Source organism: Octodon degus, unplaced genomic scaffold (assembly GCF_000260255.1).
Source record: "Octodon degus isolate 3935 unplaced genomic scaffold, OctDeg1.0 scaffold00027, whole genome shotgun sequence".
Classification (NCBI taxonomy): domain Eukaryota; kingdom Metazoa; phylum Chordata; class Mammalia; order Rodentia; family Octodontidae; genus Octodon; species Octodon degus.
The window spans coordinates 13,661,248-13,685,129 of record NW_004524603.1 but is presented as its reverse complement, the minus strand read 5'-3'; the positions used below and the strand labels follow the sequence as shown (position 1 = coordinate 13,685,129).

General features: G+C 40.2%; 1 pseudogene; it reads right to left on the bottom strand.

The window, feature by feature from the left end:
• Nucleotides 1-11,883: 11,883 nt before the first annotated feature.
• The window catches only part of LOC101587917, a 38,771-nt pseudogene continuing 26,772 nt past the window's right edge, over nt 11,884-23,882 (bottom strand).

Genomic DNA, 23,882 nt, shown 5'->3' with positions numbered 1-23,882 from the left:
TGGTTGCGTGGAACACTGTATATGTCTAGCAAGTCCATTTGTTCCAAGGTCTTGTTCAGTTCTACTATTTCTTTGCTAATTTTTTGTCTGGTTAATCTATCTTTTTGGGATAAGGGGATGTTAAGTTCTCCTGTAAAGATTGTTGTATTGGATATTAGATTTTTCATGTCTATTAAGGTTTGTCTTATATAGTTGGGTGTTCCCGTGTTTGGTGAATACATATTTATGAGTGTTATCTCTTTCTTTTGAATTTTTCCCTTGACCAGTCCAGTATTTAGTGGCCTTCTTTATTTCATTTGATCATTCTTGCTTTGAAGTTGAGACTGAGAACAAGATTGCTACTCCTGCTTTTTTCTGAGGTTCTGGGGCATGTACTATTGTTTTCCATCCTTTGACTTTCAGCCTATGAGTTTCTTTATGAGTTAAATGTGTTTCTTTTTTTTTTTTTAATATGTATTTATTTATTTTGTGTGTGTGTGGCCAGTTCAGCCCACCAGGGGGCAGGCTGGCTGGCATGTGTTGCTGGGGATTGAACCGCAGTCCCTGTGCTTTTGCTTAGCTTGTTCTAAGTAGGTGTTTTAGACCACTGAGCCATCTCACCAGCCCAAATGTGTTTCTTGTATACATCATATTGTTGGGTTTTGTTTCCTAATCCACTGTGCCAGTCTATTTCTCTTAATTGGTGAATTGAGTCCATTTACATTGATGGTTATAATTGAGATGTTTTGACTTACAATTGACATGTTATTTGCCTGCTGTTTTTTTAACTCTTTTTTCTCCTATATTTAATTGTTTGTCCTATTTAGTGGGTTCATTCTGTTCTCGTTGGTGGAGTTCTGATCATTTTGGTCCCTCTCTAGAGCATCTTTCAGGAGCCTGTGTAGGGTTGACTTTGCCATCATGAAATTCTTTAGTTGTTTTTTGTCATGAAAGTATTTCATTTCTCCATCAAAATTGAAAGAGAGTTTTGCAGGGTATAGTAATCTGGGCTGGAAATTGTTTTCGTAGAGTACTTGAAGTACTCTGCTCCATACTCTTCTTGCCTTCATGATTTGTGAAGAGAACTCGGCCATGACTCTGATGGTTTTTCCTTTGAATGTGATCTGCTTCTTTTCTCTAGCCACTTTCAGTAAGATATTCTTGCGTTGGATTTCTGGGAGCTTGACTATTATACATCTTGTTTTTTTTTTTTTTTTTTTTTTTTCAGAACTGGGGATTGAACTCAGACCCTTGTGCTTGCCAGGAAGGTGCTTATTCCATTGAGCCACCTCCCCAGCCCTTGGTGTGTTTTTAATTGGGTTGAAGTTATTTGGCATTGTGTATGCTTAGGTTACCTGAATGTCAAATTGTTTCCTCATATTTGGGAAGTTTTCTGCTATTACTTCTGCCCATATTCTTTTTTATATCATTTGTATTGACTCCTTTCTCATTGATGCCTAGTAGTCTCATGTTGTTCATCTTTACATCATCTTGCAGGTGATGAATTATTTTTTGCTGCATCCTTGTTGTTTTTAAGAGATCTTTTCTTACGTTTTCACTAGCTGAACCAGCGTCTTCAAGATCTGAAACTCTGTCTTCACTTTCACTCAAATGGTTTGGCAGGCTTGTGACTGAGATTTTAAGTTCCTCTACATCTCTTCGATTCTGCTTCATGCAGTCTATTTCTTTCTTGTATTGCTCATTCAAGGTATCTATCATTTTTTACATCTCCTGTATTTTTTATCAGTGTCTTTTTTAGAAGCAGTTATTAATTCTTTTGCTGCAGAGTTTTTTTTCAGATTGGGTTTCCTCTGTATGTTTCTGTATTTGATACTTTAGTTCTGATGCTATGAATTCAGAGATTTCTTTTTTCATTTCAGACATTAATTGTGCTCTGAGTTCCTCTATATCTTTCTGCTGTTGTTTGTTTGCTTCTGACTCTTTTAATTCCTTTAGTTCAGCTGAGCTCATGTCTTCTGCACTTGTTATGGCTGGGCTCTCGGCCTGAGATTTCATTTCCTCTTTGTCTTTATCATTTCATATAGCACTGACCTCTGACCTTTGTGTAGAGCTTTGGTGCAGTTATATCCTTATCATCTAATGAAATTCAGGTACTGATATACCAAGTTCTAGTTCATGCAGTTGTTCCTGGTTTGGGGGCTACTGTGCTCAGCTGCTTATTGTCGTTGCCCTTGGAGGTGGGTCTGCTGTACCCCTCTGGTAAGATGTCCTGTTCCTGGATTAGCTGTGTGGTTTTGACCCTAGTCTCACTGCAGGAATTTAGCTGCAGGGTTTCACCCCAAGCCTGTATGCCAGGCCTGGCCTGAGTCTGGAGGGGTATGAGGAGGTGGGGTAAGAGAGTGCAGAAGCTCTCACACACACTGGGGCTGTGCTTTGGTGGGTCTGCAGGACTCCCAAGAGCGCTGCGAAAGTTCTCACTCACAGGATGGTCTGAGCTGGCTCTGGACAGGCGGGGTAGGTCAGGAGAATGCAGGGAAAGGCCTCTCTCACTCGGTGGGCCTGGCTTTGGACTGGCGAATGTTGGACAGAGCAGAAGCTCTCCCACATACTTGCAGGGCCTGTGGTTGGTCAGATATGGAGTGGACCCAAGGCATGGCTGAATTTCTCACTCACAGGGTGGGCTGTGCTGGGTCAGATGGGCTGTGCTGTGTCTGGATGTGTGGGGGAGTTCTGGAGAATGCAGGGAAAGGCCTCTCTCATGCGGCAGGCATGGGCTTGGTCTGGCCGGTGCAGGAGGGCTTGGGGTTGGTGGGATATGAAAGGGGCCCAAGGTGCAGCTGAAGTTCTCACTAACAGCACGGGCTGTTGTGGGCAGGCTGTGCTGGGTCAGGTGGTCTGTGCTGGGTCGGACATGTTGTGCTGGGTCTGGACAGGTGGGTGAGGTCTGGAGAAGGCAGTACATTTAACTTTAAATTGAAGAAATGTTTAGCTGTCATATGCCATGTATTCTGAATCTCTCTTGGCGAACAAGATTTTCCTCTTCCTACGGACATTTAAATTATCTTATAAGCTCATTCCTATGGACAGTATTTTCAACATCATAAGCATCATGAAATCAGAGCTTCTATTCCCCATCCATGGCATTTTCCTCAGAATGAAGCAGACAGTTACATACAGGATGGCAACTTGCAGATTAACGCACTAGAGACTGACCAGTAGTGCCCAGGAAGACAAGGAGGAGCAAGGTCTTCATGGTTCCTCACTGGATCAGCACTGGGGAATAGGATGAAGCCTTTGCATGCACAGGTATCTATACCTCTAGGTTTGGTACCGACTCCCATGGCCACATGTGCCAGAGAAGTGATTTCAGTGGAAACTAGGAAATCTAAATTTAGAATTCAATTCTGTGACACCTGGAACATGACCCAGCACTAAATTTAACTATCCACAGATTTCCCTTTCCCTAGAAGGTTATGGGAAGGGAAGTAGTGAACACACCTGTTGGGAACTGTTCCCCAGACTTGCACAGTAAGTGGGCATGAGGTCACGGGATAGAGCCATCAGTTATGAGGTTCCCTGACAAAAGTCTCAGGGACTTGATTGCCTCCACTGTGGACTTTTGTGATAAGGTGCTCCAAACCCTGCACCCTGAAGTTTAATGAACATTGGTACCTCCACAGTTATAGCCTTAATCTTAGTGTAGTTCTGAACTCACATGTCCATTATAACTTTTCATTAGGGCTAGCAGGAAATTGTTATCCTGAAAAAAATAAAATGTTTTCTTATTAGAAAATATAATGTACTAAAAAGGGGATAAATAATGACTATAATTTACCATTTTATAGAAGTTAACATGTTATAAGGATATCTTTTTTTAATAGAAATGTATTTAATTAGAAGTATTCACAATGTCAACTACAGTTGCAACTTTTTTTTTTTTTTGCAATTACAGAGTGGTATTCAGTTAATAGAACAACAATTATTTCGTATAAGCTGCATCAGAGACAACTGAAGATGAAAAACTACCATCCCCATATATAACTAATTTTGGCTGTGCACCAACAAGAACCTGATTTGAATTTCCACACCAACTTACAACCCCCAGACTGTACCAGGCAAGGTTAGTGGCTACTGGAAATACCACCATGACAAGGCTATCTAAAGACACATTCGGTTATGTGTTAAGTATACAAAAAAAAAAGACACTGTACAGTTTAAAAACAATTCTTACACAGCCTTACACTTCAATTTTTTTCTTCAAAAGGAGTGAGTTTTTTACAGGGGGGTTAAATGCTTTATAGACAAGAAAAAATAACTGCATTAGAACCCACTTATTCATCATCATCCTCGTCCTCATCCTTTTCATCCTCTTCATCTTCTTTGTCCTCATCCTCCTCCTCTTCCTTCTTTTTCTTGCTTTTTTCAGCCTTCACGACTCCCTTTTTTGCTGCATCAGGTTTTCCTTTAGCCCGGTAGGCAGTGATGTCTTTTTCATACTTCTCCTTCAGCTCAGCAGCCTTCTTCTCATATGGCTGCTTGTCATCTGCTGCAGTATTAGTCCACATTTCTCCAAGTTTCTTTGTGACATCACCAATGGAGAGGCCAGGATGTTTTCCTTTGATATTTTTGGGTGATACTCAGAACAGAACAAGGGGAAGGCCAAAGGAGCCCTCTTGGGTACACTGGGATCCTTGAACTTTTTTTTTTTTTTTTTTTACTTTAGGAGGAATATAAGTTATCATTTGTTTTTCATAATGAGCCTTGTCTGCTTTTGCCATGTCTTCAAATTTTCCTTTTGCTTTAGCAGACATGATCTACCACCTCTCTCATCACTTCTTAGAAAACTCTGAGAAGTTAATGGAAGCACCTGGCTGCTGCTTCTTGTGCTTCAAGTATGGAGCTCGATGTATTACAATGGCTGTTGGAAAGGATGTCTTAATCTTGCTTTCTTGTGGTTTTCCTTTTCAAGAATTCAGTTATCCATGGTGCATCATAGATCAAAATAATTAGGAGGGAACCTTCTAGAAATAATTTGCCTATGTTAAATCCTTGTTCTTATATTGTGTTTTAATATTGGTGATATTTCATTTTGTATTTCTGTGAAGTTCTTCCTAATTTACGCATTAATTTTGTAATAGGTATTTATGTATGATGGCATTCATATGCAGTTTGGTGCTATCTATCTTTTCTATGTTTAGTACATATTCTTCATGCAGAAATGGGGACCTACTGTTAAGCACTTTGCTTTTATTAATTTCAGTAATGCTGATAACAACGTAAAAAGATTTATATTATAATCACAAATTTACAGATTTGAAATCTCAGGTGCTGAAGTCAATAGGATCTCTCCAAAATATGCTCAGTAGGGGCAGAGACTAAGCTTTTTAAGTGTGGCTTCAGAACCTATTATTGTATTAAATTAATAAAAAATATTCTTGGTAAGTAATAAGGAGCTGATTTGTAAAGCGTGGACTCTGCTCATCAGGCACCTCTCAGATTGTGTCCATCCATTTCCTTGTTCATTCTTTTTTGAAAACCGGATAAATATGGTAAAAAAATTCTCACCTCAGTGGTATCTCAATGAAACAGAAGTATGCATTAGACGTGGGAGCCACACTACAAAGCGGCACATTAAACATAGTATCTCTTACTAGGAAGTTATTTCTGTGGAAAGCAAATTCCTTTGCAGGTAGGTGTTGGTTTTGGAATCTGGATTTAATCAAGCAAACTGAGTTCAAGGAAAGTTTTGCAACCTTGAAAAAATCCACACTTAAAATCCAAACTCTAGGATTATGCGTGATAAGCTCCCTGAAGTGACTAATGTTTGATATTCGAATTCTTTGTGTGTAAAATCCCTGTGGACTCTGGATAATAACAAGGCAGTCTGTATCTCCGATGTGCTCTTTTGGTGGAAGGCAGTTGTGCTTCAGAATGAGAAAGCTGAATCAGTTACTGGATGAGGAAACGTGTGAAGCCATATGGTAGGGCTGGAAAAAACTGCTCGTTGAAGAGCAGGGTTCCCTCAAAATCCCTCAAAACCCTTCACCTACTTGGTATAAAAAATGAATAGAAAGAGGCTGGGGTGTTCAGAATGAATGAATGTCTTTAATACTAAGAAGCTCCTATGCTTGCTGTAAAGAATGAGAAATGTTGGCATTTGCATGTTGGTCATGCCACGTATACCAAACTGACAACACTTCTAGCTTGTGTACCCTTCTGTACCCATATGAAAAGTATATACGTATAAAACTGTATATTAACATTGGTAGTTGAAGTCCTAAGTATAGATAATATTTTATTTTAAAAACTCCAAAAGGTGGTAACCCTGAAGTTTTTGGCTGTATTATCCCACACCACTCCTCCATTATGTAAATTTGAATTTTTCCTTTTTGATCTCTTTCTATGAGATCATTAGAACCCTGATGATAAATGTTCCCATTGTCCGATGAGAGGACACTTCTGTTAAAATTAGAAGTAGAAATGTAGGAAACGAGAAGTTGTTCAGGGAAAGATTGGTATTTGGGATTTTTGGCGGATTTACACCGGAAGCTATGATGGGTTGAAGTGCTACATTTATACAACGGAGTATTACCCAGCTGTGAAGAAAGACAAAGTCAAGGCTTTTATAGGCAAATGGATGCAACTGGAGACCAGGCCCATAAGTGAAATAAATCAGACTCACATGTGTGAACATTGTATTGTCTTATAGTTTAGGAAATGGAAAGAGTAAATAAAATCTGAAAGGTACAATAGGTACTGTGAAGGGGAACAAAACTGTTCGAAGGGAAGGAGAAACTGGGACGAGGGATAGGAAAAAAAAAAGAAAGAAGGAGAAAAGAAATATGTTTGTGTATACACAAGATAGCTTGGGTAATTGTACTGCTCATTTCTGCCAGTCTATTGAAAGAAGCCATTAATACTTAAACATTTTTTCTCTCTCTTTTTAAATTTCTTGTTATTTTTGATGAATTTTGTGTACTTATTTCTGTTAATCCGAAGGACTAATTTTTTTTTTTTTTTTTTTGAACCAGGGATTGAACTCAGGCCCTTGCGCTTGCCAGGTAAGTGCTTATCCTCTAAGACATCTCCCCGGCCCCGAGAAGAACTAATTTGAAGACAATAATATGCCATAGCAACCATTGCTGAATTCCTATCATTTAGTTTAGTGAAAGTCTGTATCATATCTAATGCTATTTCTCTTAATTTTTTCTTTTTACTATTTTTTCTTCTGTTTCAAAAGAAGATACCTTGGGCAGGGGAGATAGCTCCGTGGCTTAAGTGCCTGCCTGGCAAGTGCAAGGTCCTGAGTTTGATCCCTGGTACCTAGAAACAAAACAAAACAATGAAATCAAAAGAAGATACCTTAAAAATGAAAAAGGAACCTTATTAATTTAAATGATGGCAAAGTGAACATGGAAAAATTTTGTAATTTATTCTACAGGGGAGAGAAATTGAAAGCACTTTAAGTCTTTTTCCTTTTGAATCATGTTTCAAATATGTTATCCTATTATTCAGTCTTCAAATAGAGTTGGAAGAGAATGGAGAAGAAGGTTGTTTTTTTTTTTTTTTTTTTTTCAGAACTGGAGATTGAACTCAGGTCCTTGTACTTGCCAGGCAAGTGTTTATTCTACTGAGCCATCTCCCTGGCCCCTGTGAAGAAGTATTTTTATACTTCTAAACATAATGGTATTCCTAGAACAAATGTGGAATCTGATTCAATTACATACAGTCGGCAAGAATTTCAAACTTCCAGGCTGTCCGGGAAGTAGGCTGTGCTTTTGACCTTGTCCTTTATTAAGCTGGAGCCCATACATAGAATGAAATTGAAAGGCTTAAAAGCTGGTTCATAGAGACATTTTTTATCAAAAGACTGTGATTCTAAGATAAGAAATGGAATATAATATAGAGCTAAGTAAAGTTTTGGATAAGTTACAAGAGGCATTTTGGGAAGAAACAGAGCCTTTAAGATATTGGATATGTGATTGAGTTGTCCAAATTAATTATGGGGTTCTGCACAGTGCACAAAAATATCAAAATCACATAGATATTACCGCAATAATTATGTTTGTTTGACTGTGATCAGCAAACTGAACGTGCTTTGCTCTTATCTGTTGCTGCCAAAGTCTGTGGACATATACATTGTATCAAAGTTATGTGGCCCAGTGCTTTGAGGTGTGAACCTATGGAATGGACAGTATTAAACTGCACAAGAGACCTAGGTAAACTCAGCTTGAGATCCACTCTTGATGAAGCTTTTTGCTGCTCAGATGTGCCTAAAAGGATCATGACAAAAATTGCTAGTCATCAGTCACTTCCCCTGGGATGTAGGATGAACTCAGATGAAAATACACAGCAGAGTTACTCTAGAAATTGGGGAAATGAAAACAAGCCGTAGAGTGGTTTAACAGCTATGTCTTCACAGAAAATGATTCCACAAGGATGGAATACTGTCAGGTTGAAAGGAAATCCCTTGTGTGAGGAATCCCATCAGCATAGATAAGGGCAAGAAGGTATGAAGGAACAATTTCACTCATGATTGTCTGACAGAAGTACAAGTCTTTCCACGAATTATAGTGACTTCTTTTTCAGACACTAACATGATACGATTCTTTTGACCGACTGCAAATACGACTACCACAGAATTTAGCAAATGGTCAGAGTGTAGGAGATAGTATCCTAAGAGCTGTATCATAGAGAGACTGAGGCAGAAATCAACTTCGTTTGATCCCTGTCTGAAGGGTTTGAGTAGAAGATATCTGGGCTGGGTCACCTCACCACTGACCTTGTCTAAACGGCCCCATCCTTCACTCCTTCCCTTTTTAAAACTTTACAAACAGAAGACATAAGGGAAGAAGCAGGACTAGGAGAAGTAAGAGCCAAACCATATGACTATACGTAGCTATAAATTTCACTACTGGAACAATGACCCTATGCACATATGTAGGCAGTACATTCCAGCACAGTTGCCGTGGCAACCGAGGAACCTATATAAGCAAAGGAGAACAAAACAAATGTGTCACGTGTACTTCCAATTCTTGGGGTGCGCATCAGATGCCTCCTAATTAATACTCTGTTATTCCTATAATCCACTCTCCCATGGAAAATAAAACCAACCGCTACAAGAGACAGCATGTAATCCTGTTCACCACCTGGTGATGGTAAGGGGCCCTCTCCTCTCTCAAGCCTGGGGCTGCTCTCTGCTTCTATAGGTAGGTCTGAGAGGAGAGCTTTTGTGACAAGGAATCCTAGAAAGCTCTGGGCAGAGAGGTGGAGAAAGCACATGGTCAGAGTTCTTCCTTTGATAAACTAAGAAGGAAAAGCCTGGAGAAAGACAGATATTTGCCCGACAAGTCAAGAGGGCTGTAGTGTGTGGCTAATAAGGGAAGCCCACAGAGAACTAAAGAACTGGCAAACTACACCACATTTCCTTCCTCCCAAATTAAGGCAGTGACATCTGAGACAATGATGGAGGCCTGCAGTTAGCCACATCTGGAACAGAGTTTGCAGCCAAGAGACTGGTCCAGAAGGAGCAATAGCACTTATCTGGGCAAGCAGTTTAGTGATCCACATGGAGAAGCTGTCTCACTGATCAAGCAGTCAAGGTAATGACTCGTATGGAGGGACAGTGTGGATGCTCTAGGTCAGTGGTGGTGGACCCTGGCACACGTGCAGCAGTGGGCACCGGAGCCCTCTCTGCCAGCACAGGAGCCATGAGCTGTGTTTCTCCGGCAAGTGAGCATCAACCAACAGCACACTTAGGGGCTATGCAGGTGCTCAGAAAGGAGTAGCTGAGCAATTCCTGAAGGTTCAGTTGCAGCCTTGCTACATCAGTATAGATGAGTCACTTTGAGGTTGCAGTTTTCCCCTCCGTCTCTAAAAGATGCACCCTTACTGCTCTGGATGAATGCTGTAACTGTGTAAAGGGTTCTTTATTATAGTTTTTATCATTCAGGGCTTGCGAGATAGCTCAGGGGAATAAGTGCCTGCTCAGGCAAGCACAGGGACCAGGGTTTGGTCCCCTGCACTGCATGCTGTGCCAGCTCTACCCCCAGGCATGCTGAGTAAGCCACTGAGATTAGGCGTGGTGGCACACACCTGTAATCCTAGCGCTGGGAATCTGAAGACAGGAGGATCACTACAAGTCCAAGCTGCATAGTGAGACCCTGTACCAAATACATAATAATAATAATAATAATAATAATAATAATAATAATATAATAATAATATATTATAGTGAGACCCTGTACCAAATACATAATAATAATAATATTATTATTATTATTATTATCATTTTTATCATTTACTGTTTCTTCGCTTATTTGTTAATTCTGGGTTAACTTTGTTGTTTCTATAATTTTTTCCTACATTCCTTAGTGCTTTATTGTGGCTGTGTTTTATTTTACTGTATTCCTTGAATAATTCATTGTTGTGCTGCTTGTTTTAGACCTTCCACCTTTTATCTGCTGACATTTCCTCTCCGTGCTCTATATTCTTCCCTCTGCCTCATCCTCATGCCTCCTGCTGTTCTCTCCTAGTAGGTGGATGCTGTAGGAGTTGACTGGCTTTAGCTATGGCTGACAGAGAGGAACCCACAGAGCAGCTCCAGTGTACTTGTGAGTGTAGGCATAAGCACGCCGAGCTTTCTCGGCCACGTGGGGATACCAGATGCAATGCAGCAGCGGCTCCCACAGATCACATCTGCTCATGTTATGACATTGAATGCAAAAGGCTCCAGAACTCGAGGAATAAATTCTGTGGGACAGGAGGACTGTGGGACACTGTGATTTTGTTTGAGCGTGCTGAGTTAAGACAGCATGCTGCCTTCACTTTATTCTGAGACTGAATTTTCTTCTCTCAGGCCTATTGTGCTAGTTCTAGTCCATATGTGCTCAGATTCCATCATGGCTTTTCTCTGTCTTGTACCAGGTATGCCCGGAAGTTGTAAGCAAGACTGTTACATCAAAATCTGCTTTGAATGATCTGTGGGACAATGGAGGTGGGAGGGCAAACTAGTGGGGAAGAAAGGCACAGTGTTTGTGGAGCATGTCACAGGCAGGGAAGAACAGGAGAGTCCCTTCTCTGGATCCAAGACGGTGATCCTCTAAGGGAAGAGCTCTATGTGCTACAAAGTACTTTGCATTTCATGGCTCTTCTTGGCTGTTTGTTTCATCACCTGGGTGGGATGAGGTTTGGGGGGATGGGTGATGGGAGGAGGTGCTGACCCTCAGCATAGTCTGTGCAGGCTAACTCAGTCATATTTGATTAGAAATCAAAGTCTTGTGGAAGTGGAACCTATTGGTAGGTGATACCTTAGAAAATGCAGGAATCCTGTGGATTTTAGAAACATTATTCATCTAGAATTTTCCATTACTGGGTGTTCAGAGTTTCAGATAGGTTAAGAAAACAAGGAAAGAGAGAGCATTTGGTCACAGAAGCAGTGGAGGACTGTGAGAAAAAACATTTTTTGATAACATGATGATTATGTTACGAATTGTTTGGCAATTGAGTTTATCTCTGCCCTTTAGTGATGTGTCTTTTATAAATAAAGAACATACTGTCTGCTATCAAAATGCATGACCACTTATGTATAAAACTCAAGTCATACAAGGAAAACTGTGAAGTTCTTGGTACTGTTTCATATAAGAAATGTGAAGGGAAATGTGACCTACTAGCCATCTACCCTTAGTGTCTCTTAGTTTGGCATGTGGAGGCTACAGGTAAGTAGCTGTGCATTTGATGAATGGTGAACAAGCCTTTCAAATTTCTCAATAAAATGTTCACATTTCTATCTTATTCTTGTGATTTGAAAGTTTCTAATTAATCCTCAGAAACCATCATGGAAGACATGTGATGCAGATCAAAATTTATTTTTCGTATGATAATTTTTTGCAAAGAAGCAGGGTGAAATGGACTCCGATTGTGGAACCTGCGAAATGAAGGTGTTCAGTTGGCAGTGTTGGTCTCATGAATCCAGGCCAGCTACTTACACACCTTTGGTGTAGACACCAGGTTTGCCTTTGCAAGTGCAACCAGATCCCCAAGAGATGATTCCTTGGAGCTGCCCGTTGCAAACCTCAGGGTCACCGGAATCACTCTAAGAACAAAAAGTCAAGTGAGACGTTGTTTTGTTTCCAGTGAACTTCTGATGTTTCACTTTCTCTGTTCCTTTTCCTTTTTATTTTATGTTTTGAGACTGGGTCATGCTATGTAGTTGAGGCTGACTCAATCTCATGGAAGTCCTCTTGCCTCAGCCTTCCAAGTAACGTTGGTTTATCTCCATTTGGGAAAATGAGACCCCAGATAGTCTTCTCTTAAATGGGGACTGTCCTTTCAGACTGCAGTTTCTCCATGAAGCAACCTCTGTGCTCCCAGAAGCTGAAACCTGCTCTATTTACTGCATTCCAATTATTCTTCCTTTCTTATGGCCCTGCCCACTCCTTCTGGGCCTGTAGAAGAGGGCTGAGGAGATTCACAGCTATCTCAAGAGCTCTGCACCTTTCACAGGAGAAGTCTTCCACAGTGTACTGCTGCACACTATTAACTGGTTTCATTGTTTAATATTAACTTTTGTGTATCTTTTTTACAATGTAATCATGACTATGACAAAGAATTTATAATTTGTCCCAGTGCTGTCTCTTTTCACACGTGGTACCATGAACAGTTGTAAAGTCCTCCATGGTCCAGAAAAGGAAAAATGATACTAAGGAGAACTCACAAGAAGTACGAAGAAGCTCAACTGGCAAGAGTCTTTTCCACCTTCCATGAAGGCCACAGAGAACTTGTTGGTAGTGATCTGACCTGGGTAGGCTTTGTGGCAAATGGTGTCAGAAAGGACAGGGACATCCAGACACTGAAGTAGGGAAGGGAACTTGACTGTTGAGCACAAAAGAGGACAAGGAGGTTACACAAAGAATTACTGGAAATGTCCTTTAGTCCCCACTATCACAACTTCTACTCTTTGTTTCCATAGGTCAATGACTAATGATTGAAGAGATTACACCTTTCTTAAATGTTTCTTCAAGCAGTTCTGGTCACCAAGTCATTATTTCTCTGACACCAGCATCAGTGAACACTGAAGTCAAGTCCAGAAATGTTTTCTCAAGCAAATGTACACTTCCATTAGCACTGAGGCCTTCATCATGGCTCTGTCTTCCTCTTCAGTTTCTAGCCTTTTGTAAGGCTCTAATTGATTTCAGTTAAACACTTTTGCTGTTCTATAGCAGTTCATTCATGTTGCATCTTACACTGTATCCCAAGAGGCATCTTCCTCACCTTCATATACATTTCCTGTAGTGGTAAGCCTATCCCTTGGAGCGGTGCTTTCGGTGCGAAGTTAGACTAACACTTTCTCACCTGCTCAGACTTAGTCTTACTACTGTAGGAGACACTTACCACCAAAGCTCAGGGTGTTGCCCCAGCCAGACATGAGACTCTGAGCACCAGCTGAAGGGCAGGTTCTCGGCAGAGCGATGGTGCTCACTCGTGCACTGACAGTGGCTGGTATCTTCAGTTTAATCAGCATGATGTCATTATCAATCGCATTTTAAGCATAAGCGGGATGAGGGATAATCTTTACCGAGTCAGTGAATTGCTCTCTACCATCAATGACATGGCTGTTGTGTTCCCCCAGATGAACCTGGATTCTCTTGGATTAAGAAGAGTCCAAGTTTCCTATTATCCAATTTGAGCTTTGTCTGCTCTGGCCAACGTACCAGCCATGAGCAGAGGAAACCTTATGCATTCACTGACACAGGCAATGAGCACTTAAGCTAGCACTACACCACCTTGCATGGGGAAGTTTATAGAATTCCCTGCCCTCCCTCATGTCCCTGCCAGGGCCCACACCCATCTCAGCATCTTGCTAGAGCTTGAAGGCTCAGGAATAGGAACTGAACAACCCCTTCTTAGCCAACAGACATGCAAATTGAGGTGGGGATTGAGCAGCATCTGCTATTTGTGCTTTGATTGGGATCACTGAACTTTGCAGCACAATGAGGAAATGTCAGTAATAACAGACATCAAGGAAAGAGAATAAAAAATTAAGCTTATTTGAATGTAGTAGATACCTGATACATTTATTATATTCACATGGTGTTTCATAATTTTCTTCTTGAGCCCTAATAATATCACTATATAATGATTAATTCTCTAAGATAGTGTAAGAAAAAACTCCATCGGTCATGGTTTCCATGTCTTTGGTAATGTGATCACAAAGTTATGAGGACCTTCAAGGGTATCTCCTTAGATGCTCCTCAGTCCATCTCACAAATCCTGAGGGCTGCTGCAGCTCTCAGACACTGAATGCTTTATCCACGGTGCACAGCCCTAGTGTGCCTTGGTTATCCGTTGGGGTTGGAGGATCATTTGAGCATAGAGAGTAAAAGGGCAATGCTGTCCACTTACGGCTCAGAGCAGTGAGCTGCGGACGGCACCCACTGCTCAGTGATGAGGGAGCCGTCACAGTAGTGCGAGCCATCGTTCAGGGACACCTGGTAGGGGAGGGAGTTCTTACATTCGTAGCCTCCAACGATCTTGTCATCGTCACCATCAGGGGGGAAAGCAACTGATGAGGAAAAGAGAGGAACCCGGTTGAATGTAAGTTTCAGGAATTTCTACAGCACCATCAACATTCTTCAGACTATTCAATGAGAAAAGAGGGGGCAATACTCTTGTGCTGCATATCAGGAAATGGTAGCTTTATTATAACTTTTATGAAAATTCATTCTTCTACATTTTAAACAGATATTTTTATTTTTTTCATTAAAAAATTTATTTTATTTCATTTTGAAGAGTAAAATCAAAAGCAAAGAAAAATAGCAGAAACAGAGTGACATGCAGTAATATATATGTTACAGATTTTCAAAACAAGATAATAGAATAAACAGGTATTTTTCTTACAGTACTATTAATAAATATGTTTTTTAATGTTTGTTTAAATTTTATATATGTATTGAAAGCTTGCCCTTATGTAATTTACACACCTACACAGTCATGGAGATATCCCAAAATAGGAAAAGACCAACAACTCTCTATATAATAAATCATAGATTATACTTGAGGGTATACAAATTGTTTTCTTTTTAAAGAACGATGTTCAGTGTCTATGCAAATAAGCAACATCTTGGCATTAATACAGTTTGGGGTGGGTTGATTCATTGCCAATAGGACATGCTTTTGTTTATTAAGTTAGACAAAGAAAATACTTAGGCAACTTAGAATATTCTTCTCTGGAAGGGAAAAAGAACATTGTACTTATCTGTCCTTAATTTCTCTGTGGCCCTAGACTCAATATTATGTCAATCTTTTTGTAGACCACTGTAAGATCACCTTTCCTAGTCTTTCCCCTTATCCAAGTTTTTTTCTTATACATATAAATATGGATCTTATTGGGAACTGCAGCCTAAATAATTATCAGTCTTTGATATAATCTTTTGTATAGATTATTTTATCTCAGCCCTTTTTCACAGTAATTGAAAATAATTTTAGAAAAGAAGTCTTCACATTATTAGGCAGACGGATGCATTGAATTTACAACTGATCAAACATGAAAATTCAGTATGTGAAATTTTCAAAGTATGAACTGGGTAATATGAAGATAAAATAGCCATTTTTCTTTTTCCTTTTTTTATTCATTTTAATGAGAAAAAATATAAAACAGCAATAAAACAATTTCAAAACAGGTTAGTAGGACAGTTACAATAATTAACACATTGCATATTGTTAGCTTCACATTAGTTATTCAGAGGACAATTAAATTACCTGACTTGGTACCAGAGAAGAGTCATCACAAATCAATTGCCCAAAGCATGTCAAGGAATTTTCCTCCAGAGGAAGAACGTATCTTTTCCCATGAGGATTGCCTGCGGAAAAATAACCGAGCCTTGAGTATTGAAAAGAATTAGGCTTGAACATTCACAGACTTTTCAAGGAACACAGGCTGGTTTCCATTATTAACTACACCTTCTTAAATAGGCCCAGACAAGTGCTTCTTCAAAATTCTTTCCTTTTTTCTCCCTCTCAGGGAATTTTACCTGGAAGCTCATCCTGAGATCTGATTGTTTTACACTCTTTACTTTCAATACATTTTTGTATCCTGTTAATTGTCTCGCCTCTCAAGTTTGATTTAATTATCTGCAAAAACAGACTGCACACCTTATCTTCATCATGTTATGCTTCTTAAGTAAAGGCAACGTACTAGACATGTTCTTATTTTAGCAAGCATACCCCACAAACTCATATACACATGGAGACCCCTGGACTGGTTTGTTGAAGACACTCACCAGCTGCTCCCAGGAAGACCCGAAGAATAAAGTCTCATGGTCCTCATGGTGGCCTTCTCCATCTCTACTGGGATCTGAATGTAGACTTTACATCCTCGGGTATTTATACTTGCACGCTTGTCATTGGCAGCCAAGGCCACAGGTCTGAGAGGAGTGATTTCACTGGAAACTCATGAGTCCTGATTGAGAATTCCACTCAATGGCACATGGAAAATGACTCGGTACCTAGGGTAAACCGGGATTGAATCCCAGTCTCTGCACCTGCCCAAGCAGGTGTTTTAGTCTGCTGAGCTATCTGGCCAGTCTATATCAGAACATTTCTTAGGTTGATTGATATAGATCTCTTATTTTCAGAATTAAAAGCACTAGAATCCTCATAATCATAATCAAATTTTTGTATTTTATTTTTTCCTAATAATTTTGGAAACTCACTGCACTCTTTGCATTTAGCCCCCAGTGAAGTCACCTTTATACTTCTGACACCTACACACACCTTCTTTTTATTGTAACAGCATTTATGTGATCCCCGTCATGGTTTGTGGCTTTTGCAAAGTGAATGATACAATACAGGACACATTTTATAAGATTATTTTATAATGAATCATATACCAAGAGTGAAGGAAATATGCCCACACACTAAAGACCAAAGACTCCAGCTAAGGCTCTGGATCCCTTATGAGTCCACCTAAAAACCTAGAGCTTGTAACAACACCTCCCACAAATCCATCTGGAGACCTGCCTCATGCAGATCCACTTCATGGATCTGCCCTGGGAAGGCCCAAAGGTCTGTGGAGGAAGCTAGAAAGTCTGTGCCAGCAGGATTAAAGATCTGTGTTAGTAGGCTGAGGGATCTGAACTGGGGCCAGGAAGCAGTACTCAAGTTAAGAACCAAAGCTCCCCGGAAAAGTACCGCAGCCATCCTGAGTGACAGTGAGGTCCTGAGCTCCTATCATGATGAGAACAACCAAGCTCCTATCAGGAAAGCCAACATAATGAGCTTCTCCAGGAGGCTGAGCCATGCACCATCTTCCCCTCTGGAGCCAGGAAGTGATGTTCAAAGTAAAGACCAGAGATGGCCAAAGTAAACTGCAGCCATTCTTAGAGACAATGAAGTCTGAACTGCTCCTTGGAGAGTAGCCGAGTTTACCCAGAAAGTCAACATGACAAGATCCTCCAGCAGAACAGCTCAAGAGGACTGGAAGCTTCCAACAGTTCCCCAAAAGCCTCTGCAAACATCTTTCCTGACAGCCTTCTGTTCTTCTTCAGTTCTGCCTCTCATGCTGCTTCAGTAGTCTCCAGGTGGGCCTCCAACACCCAGCACTGTGTGAGTTCAGTTCAGCTCAGTGTAACAAGTTGACCACCAGTTGGCAATCCACCACAATTCCCTTCTGTAAGACTTAACCTAGATTGGCTTAGCATTGAACGTTATAAGTTTGGTAAATTTTATCCTTTGAAAAGCTTTTAGATAATTTTTGAGACTTTTTGTGGCATTGACCACTTTAAGGGCCTATTTGTGATCTTCATTTGTATTTTCAAAAGCCAATTGAAGCGGGATAATTTTGGTCACTTTTGAATGAGGGACCCGTCTATGGATTGCCTTCTGCTTAGCTGGGACTTCCTGCTCATGTGAGCATGCCCAGTGTGACCAAGGAAAGCAGAGAGAGGGAAATTGGCTCTTTGTGACATGGTTCTGCCACTGGTCTACTGGCATTGAGGCAATTATATAATAATAGCAGTGGCTTGGCATGGGATGAGGGCAGAGGCTGGGGTGCTGAGGGCAAGCAGGGCACAAGAAAGGCAGGGGAGCCTAAGCCCAGGTGCAGAGCTGAGGCTCGGCCCACACCTCCTGCGATGACCAACATGATGTTTTCACAAAACAGACATTTAGTGCTCCTCACACCTCCCGCAGTAGCTCAAACCACAACTATGGCATCAGTATAAGGCATACCAGGCTTTAAAACTTCAGAAGCTGTGGGCCATGGACACTTTTTTTTTTTTTTTATTAATCTCATCTGTCTCTGGGTCTCCCCCAGGGGCCAGCATCACAGTAGGCATTTTTTTTTTTTCCTTTTCGTTACAATTTTTCACTTGTCCTGAAACAGGGCCTTTAGGGATACTATACTTATTGGACATAAACAGATTTTGTCAAGTCCCCAGTTGAAAAGATCTCAGGAGAAATACTTTCTCCTCTGCTGTGAGATCTCTTTAAAATTTCTTCAACCTTATCCCAATTTTAAATATCTTCTGTCCCATTGTCTGCAGACACCACAGATTATATTTAACCATTCTTGTAGTGTGTTTGCTGATTTGTAGGTGCTGATTTGAGCTCCAGCCTGCTTCCTCAATGTAGGCAACAACTGTGTATATCTTTGTCTTTATACTGACAAATTGTCCCATTATCATGCTAACTGAAAACCTTCTGTGATGCCAAGTACCTGTTCACTTCACCCAGAGCTTTCTGAATTCACCCAAGCATTCTCTTGCCATTTCTCATCCTCTGTCTCTCCCACTTGGAGGGCTCTTACCTCTCAGGCCTAATCAGGATCACCCTGGTTGGGCACCAAATATCAAGGAGCTGGCCAAGATCCCCAAATCCCTGTATGGGAGCTATGATGAAAGATGAAGAAAACTCAGAAACAAATTTAATAATTCATAAAATGGTGGCTAGGAGGTCAGTGCCTCAGGGTGGGCAGAGAGAACGATACTCTGGGCTAGCCACTCTTTATTGGATGTACACAGTAATCAGAGAGATGACTCAGAGGGTAATGCTGATCTTATGCTGAGAAGGATCTTATGTTGGTGTAATCTTTCCCTGAAGCACACTGCTTCATGGGACCATTAAGATCTCTGGGCCTCAGTCTCAAGTTGTGGTCCCCAAGAAAGGAGTTCCTTTGACAGCAATGGTTTCTTGCAAACAGTCCAAGTAATTGCACCACTTGATGGAGACGCCGATTTTTCCTGTGAGATCACACATTGAGCCCAAGAGACCACACTCTGGAGCTGCCCTTTGTGGACCACAGGTCCACCAGAGTCGCCTTGGCAGAAGAAAAGATGATCACAGCTCTTGGTTACATCTAGGTGAATGATGGACTCCAGGATGCTCCTCCATCATCCCAGGGCCTCACTTGAATGCTACTGTTCCTTGTGAAGCATCTTCATGAATGCTGGAAATTGCATGCATCAACATCTAGGTGCAGCCATTTTCTCCTTTATTGTGCCACCTCTTCTTTCTTGGAAGTCCAATGGGTTCGAAAGCTGTAAGGATTTCAAATTGCCTCTCTGTCTCTGCAGCTTTCACCAAGATTAGATTCTACATGGACCCATCTGAAGGATTGTCAGTGCAATCTGTGAGCAAAGATTCGTGTGTGTGCACACGCTACCCTTAACCTAAATCACAATACCACAAAGAGAAAATTTCTATTAAAGTTCTTGTTTTAAATCTGTTTAGTAGAGATCTTTATTGAGATTGGTTGTAGGTTAAGGAGACTCCACCAGAGTTTCCATTCACTGAGAGAACTTTTATTTATTAGAATAAAAGAACCTCAAAATCATATTGGTTTTGAGTAGAAGCCACCAGCATATTTGTATAGCATCTGCTTATTCCAACATCCCTTGAGGCTTCTCATTTTAGTCTGATGCATAGTGTGTGTTATCAAACCTGTAAGGAAATAGTTAACTGAGTAAATCTTCATAAGCACCTGGTCATTTTCTAATCCACTATATCCTAATACATCCTTATTGCCTTGCCTGCTTATTGCATTTTTATTGAGCAGGTGAGAGCATTATTAATGAGCTTTCCTTAGTTACTTGAAACTAATGAAAGAACGTGGTAAAGGAATTAATGTAGATGTTCTTTGGAGGAATCTCTGTTGCAGGACAGTAGACCAAGCATTCTGCTGGTTCCTCTTCTCTGTATCTTAGTAACAGAGGAAAATAAAGTCTTCAGTGTGAAAAGTGTCAGTCAAAAGTAGTTTGCTCTGGAAAGAGAGACTTAATGTTTCTTCTGTTTAACTCTAATAAAAGGTAAAAATGGTGACTTCAATTCTTATGTAAAGCAAACCTATCACTTACTCTCAGTCCCTGCTCAAGTATTTGCCTTGGTGAGTCGCATGATGTCTAAAGTTTCTCAGATTTGCTTTAAGTTCAAGGCAGTAGCCTAAATAAATTGGAGCCAAGGGAGCAGGGTCAAGAAAAAACTGTTGAAAACCTTTTCACAAAAATCTACCTCTTCTGTTTTCTTGAAGTCTGTTATTTTTGTCATTCTGTGAATGGCCATAGATCATGTTCTGGGCACCCTCATAGATATGTTTTAATTCCTTCGCTTTCAGGAAACTCATGGGACTTGGGATAGAGCTTTTTCTTGTTTCAACAATTCAAGTAATTATGCTTTAGATTTTTTTTCCTTCCACTCTAGGGCAGAAGAAGATTTCTAGCTCTACTGCTTTAAGTGTAAGAAGTATTCTTTTACAAGGGAAAGTCAGGGGAGCACTGGGAGGTCTCCACCCTGATCTTCTGGTCTTTGTGTGGTTAAGAGAGCAAGATCTTTGGGCAATTCACCCTTTTTCCTAAAGAGTTAGTGGGGCACAGTATGGAGAGTCCTAAGTCCAAGAGACCTCTTAGCGGGTTCCAGAGGTTGGGGCAGAGGTTTCTGCTTTGTAAGTACTTGTGTGTTAGAAGGAGCACACTGTGAACTTAACAGGTCTTCACAGTTACTAAATATGTCCAGGGAAATCTGCAGTTCTCTTTGTCCACAGTAGTGAGACACCCTGCATAACTAATCAAATTACTGTATTTTAGATTTAGAAAAACCCTCCTCTGGATTTATGGTCATAGTTGGGGCCAAGAGAGACCCTAGTCAAGGCTTCTCTACTTGTGCTCTGACATGTCACTTTAAAGATGTGGTGCTACCTGCTCACACAATAGTCCAGATGAAGGGGCTTTTGAGCTACAACTCCTGGAAGTAGTCTATCTTCTCAGGCAGGTTGTTATCATACATTGCAAGGGACACTAAAGGGACATAATTAAAATTGCTTTGGGAAATCAAGGAAAGCTAATAGGAGAGCCTTGCATACCTCAAAAACCTAGTCTCATTCCGTGTTCCTGAGAAACCATTCAGATCCTTTCTAAGGGGACAGTGACAAGCTATAAAATCCCTACAGGGGAAATGATCAATTTTTCACAGAACTAAGATGCTACTTTTGTGAACTAGAATACCAGAGGCTTCTCTGAAAAAAGCAAGATCCCAGTTTAGTTCTGAGTGCAGATAAGTAAAGTCAACATAGATAGACATCAGTGGCCTGTCTAGCATCTCTTTGTGCATGCACAAGCTCCTGACAAGTTCCCCAAGCTGTCTTATGTTAAACAAGCAGCTCAACAGTTCTCCATATATAGACACTATCACTGTCTTCTGACAGATTTTCCTCAGCCCAGCCAGTAGGCCAAATTATCCAAAGATATTTACAGAGTACATAATCCTCAGTATTTAGGGACCAAAGCCCCATCTATTAGGAGTCAGATATAAGAAGTTAGAGACCTCCACTCCCCCATCAATGAATAAAGAATCCCTGGGATTCATTCATCTCAAGGAGAAGTGGGGTAGGAGATTAGGGCATGGCCATCCGGCAGAACAATCAGGTGTGGCCTGTTGTGGTGGATTAACCAATGGGCACCTTGTAACACCATGCTGAAAGGAATCAGTGTGGTTCTGGGTGTGGAAAGCCCATCTGGTGATTGTTGCTGAAAGTATAAAAGCAGAACTAGAAGCAAAGGTGGTATTCTGTTGGTTCTCCTGGAGAAGCATGTCATGTTTATCTTCCTAATATGAACTCAGCTGTTTCCATCTTCAGAGGAGTTCTGAGGAATATACTGTGGTTCTTTTGGGGATAATTCTGGCCCTTACCCGGAGCGTCACTTCCTGGATGGAGTGCAGATCTCTCAGCCTGCTGGCACAGACCTTCATCATGCTGGTACAGAGTTTCTAGCTTCCATCATTGATTTCACTGGCAAAGGAAAAAAAATCTAAATTGAGCATTCAATTCTGGGACACATGGAGAATGTTTAAGTATCAAAATTAAATATCAGGATACTTCCACTTCTCCAGAAGTGGGAATGAAAATAACAAACATGCCTGGTGGGAACTCTTCCCTCTGATAGGAAAATAAATTGGACTATGGTCACAGGACGGCACTACATGTTTCCAGCTGCCCAAAGAAAACTATCAGGTACTCATCTGTAATCTTTTTCCTGAAACATTCTTGTGAACCTTGAACTCTTGGTATTTAACTTACATTAGTCTTTTACAGTTCTATCTTTGGTCTTAGGACAGTTTGAACCTTACAGGTCCATGTTAATTTTCATTATTAGTATCAACTTGTGACGCTGAGGAGATAGCTCAGGGGAATAAGCACTTCCCTGGAAAGCGCAAAGGCCTGAGTTCAATCCCCAGTTGTGGAAAAAAAAAGGAAAAATATAGTATCAACTTGTGTTCTTGAAAAAAGGAACATTCTTCTCATTTGAAATTATATAGGAAAAAAGTACAAAGTAAAAGAATGATAATAGATTGAATTTATTTCTTCTGGAAAAATACCCAGGCAGGGAATAGCTGTCTTGAATGGGACCTCCAAGCCTAAATATTTTTACAGAATAACTGAAAATCTCATACCACAGTGATTTATCCATGTTTACAGTAGTGCAGCTTGTAGTTAAATCCTGGAAACAGTCCAAATGCCCATCAACTGAAGAATGGATAATAAAGATGTGGTATTTTTACACAATGGAGTATCATTCAGCTACAAAACAGGGTAAATTTGAGTCTTTTGTCAGTAAATGGATGCCACTAGAGAACATACTCTTAAGTGAAATAAATCAGACCCATATGCACAAACATCATATTGTCTCCTTAGTGTGAGTACCTGAAAGAGAAAAATGGAATTTGAAGGGTACAAATAGATACTGAGGAAAGGGAATGAACTTATTCAAAAGGAAAGCTATTGAGTTGAGGAGGAGGACAGGAGAGGGAGTGAGGGAAAAGAGATTTATCTATGTACGTAAGCAGGGTGTTTGGACAACTGTACTGTGCATTTCTGCTGGTCTATGGAAAGAAGCAGTTAATGTTTTCATTTATTTATCCCCTTTTTTCAATTGTTTGTACTTTTTCTCTTTTCTTTTTTTTATTTTCTAGTAAGACTACATTTCTTATTTCTCTTATTTTCTTATACATTTATTTCTTTTTACCCTTCTTCAATTTTACAGGTGCATATCTGCTAATATGAATAACTATGCAAGACAACACTATGTATTACAACAAATACTGTGAAATTCATGTTACTTTGCTAAGTGAAATTATACATCACTTTTATTTTTTTCTGATTTAATTCTAATTTGTGCTCTATTTAAAAATAAAAAAAATTGAAAATAAACTGAATTTATCTACTGTTTACTATATTGGAGGGATATAGTAGTCTTCCTGATTTCTGTATTCACTTTCCATCATTTCAATTGCAGTGAAACTTGCACCAAAGGTATTAAATGGATCATTCCAAACATAAGAAATTCATAATTTTTCAATAACTTTCATTCCAATTTTGTTATATTTATGTTATTTTACTGTTTGCTGTTGATTTATCACTTACCTAAATATGTATCCTACTTTATGAGATACAT